Source organism: Triticum aestivum, chromosome 3D (genome assembly GCF_018294505.1).
Source record: "Triticum aestivum cultivar Chinese Spring chromosome 3D, IWGSC CS RefSeq v2.1, whole genome shotgun sequence".
Lineage (NCBI taxonomy): Eukaryota > Viridiplantae > Streptophyta > Magnoliopsida > Poales > Poaceae > Triticum > Triticum aestivum.
This window is the reverse complement of record NC_057802.1, coordinates 618,374,905-618,379,418: the sequence shown is the minus strand read 5'-3', so window position 1 is coordinate 618,379,418 and position 4,514 is coordinate 618,374,905. Positions and strand designations below refer to the sequence as shown.

The 4,514-nt window shown below is 56.3% G+C and overlaps 1 pseudogene; it reads right to left on the bottom strand.

Annotated features, from left to right (window-relative positions):
* Window positions 1-2,459: 2,459 nt before the first annotated feature.
* On the bottom strand, window positions 2,460-3,714 carry LOC123076699 (aspartic proteinase nepenthesin-1-like; annotated as a pseudogene).
* Between the last annotated feature and the right edge of the window lie 800 nt (window positions 3,715-4,514).

The following is a 4,514-nucleotide window of genomic DNA, read 5'->3' as shown; positions in this document are numbered from 1 at the left end:
TTTACTGCACGAGCTCAATCTCACAAGTCTATGGAAGGTAGGATTGCGTCAAAGTTAGACTTGAACCATAGATCGAACAAAAAAAAGCCTACACGTCTGTGGTGCTTGTGCGGATGCAATAGGACGAATAAGGAGGATAGAGAAGGGCCATCCGTTGGGGTGTGACTCGCATATAGTTGCTCGTAACTTCTACCGTTCGAGCCTAGCGGGTGGAACTTCGATCCGTCAACACTGTCGCAACGGCAAATAGCAGGCGGAGGAGAAGCCGCGGATGTCATGTGCAGATCCCTTGTAGGCCTTGCGGATCATGCTATTACAGGAATTTGCTATGTTCCCTTGTAGCCCTAGCTTGTTGTGCAGTCCTCCAGAGTCCAGAAGCGAAGGCAGCATGAGTTCTCTCGATGCAATTGAGCAAATGCTACTACAGTACAGTAAAGGGGACAAAGAAAAAACACGCAGTGAAGGAAAATACCTAATATCAAAGCTGCCACTTATCTTGTTGGTTAAGATGACGTAGATAGGTAGACTTTTCTCTAGCCACGGCCACACGCATGGATTCTACGAAGGGGTTCACTTCAGCACTTGAGAACAAAATAAATGCTTACGTTTAAGGTTTGACATCCTAGAGACATAATAAAATAAGAAAAAGATGAATCGTCAAACCTGGATGAACATGCCGCCCCCGCCAGATGATTCTCTTCGTTGGGAGCCGCTACAGAGTGTGCTTCTTGTCGATTAATCTGATGGCCTCTCCTTGTGCGATGACGATGAGGATCATGCGTCCTCCCTTGAAGCCGCCACCAGGGCCATGGACGCCTCATACACCGCCGCTGACGTGTTGTAGTATGAGGTATCGTGCAGGATCTAACCACAGGATCACCTTCAGGCAAGATGAATAGGTCTTCGGGGCCAAGACGGCAGCGGCGGCGCCATGGCCGGGACTGGTGGCGACGGCGGCGGCGAGCGAGCGGGAGGGTGGCGGCGGCTGCGCGCCAGTAGGAGGCCGGCGGCGGCAGTCTATCGGCCGCCGTGAGGCGCGGGAAGGAAAGGGGTCGCGATCTGGATGTAAAACGAGAGGTCGAGAGGAGAGGAAGCGTGGCGGCTAGGCTTCCGTGGGCGCCTTGAGGCGCGGCCAGGAGCGCCTGGTGGGTGGTCGGGCGGGGGCCGAGGATGCCCGGGGTGGGGGGCCGCGGCACGGGCATACTGTATGCGTGCACGACCCCGGTCCAGGGGTTGTAGCCGCCGTCCCAGGGTGGCGGGGGCTGCTGCTGGGGAGCTTGACCGCCGCCGCCACCACCTTTCCCTTCGCCTTGGCGTTGACCGCCTCGACCGCGGAGACGGTTGCCGCCGTTCCCATCGGTGCGCGGTGGTTGGGGCGGCTGCGGCATCGGCGTGGGGTGCGGGACGGCCGGAGGACGGGGCGCCAAGGATGGTGTAGAGGCGCCGGTGGAGAGGCCGGCGGCGAGCGCGGTGTGGACGGCGCGGGTGCGGAGGTGCTTCATCCGCCGCACCTCGAGACAAAGATAGGCCACCGCCCGCTCGTAAGTAGGGTTGGCCATGAGGGTGAGGTTGGAGGCGGTGTTGCCGAAGTCCTCGTTAAGGCCGGCGGGGAGCATCGAGAGGAGAAGCTCGTCGCCCACCTTGAACCCGACGTCGTTGAGCTCGTCGGAGAGGGTCTTGAGCCGGAGACAGAAGGCGTCGATGGTGGAGTCGTTCTGATGACACCCAAAAAATTCCTGCTGCAAGAAAACAATCCGTTGAAGCTTGTTGTTGGTGAAGAGGCCATTGATCTTGGTCCACACCATGTAAGCATCGTCCCCATCGCGAACGACGGTGTGGAAGATGTCGGGAGAGATGGTGAGGAAGAACCACCGGATGAGGGTGGCGTCGATGGCGAGCCAGTTGGCGTCGTGGGCGCCGGCGAAGAAATTGGCGAGACCGTCCACATGATCACGAAGGTTATACTCACGGAAGAGGAGATTGAAGTAGGTTTTCCAGGCGTGGTAGTTTGCGGAGGTGTGGGAAAGGATGATGGGGACGTGATCGGAGAGGTGGATGTTGCGGATGTCGGCGGCTTGGGGCTCATCGGGCTCGGACCCGTAGGAGGAGTCGAACGGGTTGCTAGGGGGTGCGCTGGAGGAGGAGGAGGTGCCGAGGGCCGACATGGCAGCAAGGGGGGATGGCGGCGCGGGATGAGATCGGGAGGGGGTTTAGGGTTTCGGGAGGGGGGCGGCGCGGGGTGAGTGGCGGGGCGCGGCAGGGAGGGTGGGGTTGCGGCGGGGAGGGTGGAGGCGCGGCGGGGAGAGGGTTGTGGTGGGGGGAGGAAGGAGGCGCGGCGGCCGGGGAGGCGGCGGCGCGGTTCAGCGGGAGCGGCGGCGGCCTGGGGAGGCGACGGCGGCGCGGCTAGGGCTGGGACCGAGGGTTAGGCTGATACCATGTAGAGGAATAGGATGCAACTCTCAATGTATTGATAGGTGCATATGCACAAGCATAGGGCAAGTCATATCCTCAACTATACACAGGGAGGATACTTGAAGTACAAGAATACATGTGCTAAATACATATCTCAACAACATGGAATCATCCCGCGGCACCCAGTAGTTCTCTGGCGGCAGCACCATGTCCGCTCCGCCAGTGAAGTGGAACACCATGGACGGCACTGTCTTTTCCTGCGCCACTGCCACACACAGGTCGATCCCACTGCCAGCTGGTGGTGGCAGGAGGCTCCCGTTTAGCTGCCTCCGGAGCTCCTCTCTCAGAGGCCTGTACGCCCCATCGACCAGAACCGAAGTGGGGTTACCGGAGTCGACAAAGACACCGCCGCCGGTGCCGTTTTGTTTCAGAGCGAACACCATCGGTGGGATGGAAAGCCTTGTTTGTCCCACGCTTATCCCGATGAGTGGGACATAGTAGAATGGGTACTTATTAGGGCCTTGCACGAAAGACATGGACATCACAGGGCTGCCGCCGCTAAGGCTCGCCGAGGCGCCGACGAAAAGGTGGCTGCTGGCACCGGCGGTGGCGTTGCGGCGCAGATAGGGGGTGTGACAGTATGAGAACTTTTTGGCGCCCACCTGAGAGACGAGCGACAAGGGGCCACGGCCAAGCCCTATGAGGCCTGACGACCCGTCAAGGGACCCCCGGAGTGATCTTCAGCGTGTCGACGCAGCCGAACGTGAGCGTCACCGAGCCGTGTTCAAAGGTGAAGACCTCCGTGCCGATGGACCCTCTAGCGTCGCCAACGCCGTAGAAGGCCCCGAAAGCGCAGCTGCCATCCCGGCGGCACGAGTGCGCCCGGTTGGCTAGGCACAAGGTTTCGTTGCATGGCACGGGGTGGAAGCTGTCCGACTTGGACGCGTTATAGTAGGGCAGGCCCTGCATGACGCAGGATCCTTTGAGGCTGCAGGTGGAGCACTGCGTCCAGATGAGGTCGCTACCGGTGTCGATGAGGGCCTCGGCGCGCTGCGGTGGGTTGCCGATCAGGTACTCGGCAATGTACTGGCTGGTGTTCCAGTGGACCGGCGCGCTCACGTCGACAAAGGACGCCAGGAGCTGCCGGCTGCTGGCCATGGCGCGCTGCACGCGCTCCGCCACTGTGTAGTTCCCCTTGCCATCAACATGGATGAGCTCCATGTGTAGCCCTGCGCTCCTACACGTAACTATGGTAGCAGCACTCGAGCAGAACGCAACGATCAGCACCAGCCTTATTTCCATTGTTTCCCTTGTTGGTTTGATGCAAGCTCCTCACCATGTTATAGCTTAATTGGTAACCTATGGCCTCCATATATATTCATCTGGATAACATGTGGAAACAAACAAACTGACGGAGGATTGACGTAGTACATTCATAATTTAATATACACTAGCTAGTAGTATAATCAAATCTAGGGTGCCGGCCTGAATCATTCATGGGATATGGGCGGACTTCCTTATGGCAGCATACAAATAGGACAGTAGTACTACCATTTTCGAAAGTACTACCATTATAGATACAGATAGCTAGCAGGTGTCAACCTTTACAAGAAGCTTGGATTTTGTCGCCAAATCCTAGTGTGTGTTTTTATCATTTGTTCTCAAGGGGTTGCTAGACAATTATTTGACGCGATAAACATACTGATATAACATCATGGCTTACTAGTATCTTTATATATCGTGCTGTCTGTGTTCTTGCATGTCATGATTAATCTAACCACGCATAAAAAAAATTAAGACACAAATACAAATCTAGTAGACCAAATCTATTATCTACGAAAATCCTGAAACATGCATGCAGTTAAATAGCGAATAACAACCTATGGGTCTCCAAACTATTTATTACTATTAAAGTTCACTAGCACAAATGCCCGTACATTGCACTGGGAGAAACAAATCCCAACACGCCTCTAGCAACCAACCATCCATGTTGCCATTACTCCTCTTCGCTACCATCGCCAGTGATCATCATATGGTCCACCTATTCACAACAAATGTGATCAATCCCATGGTGGTGTGCTTGTAATCATACTCTAGCACAA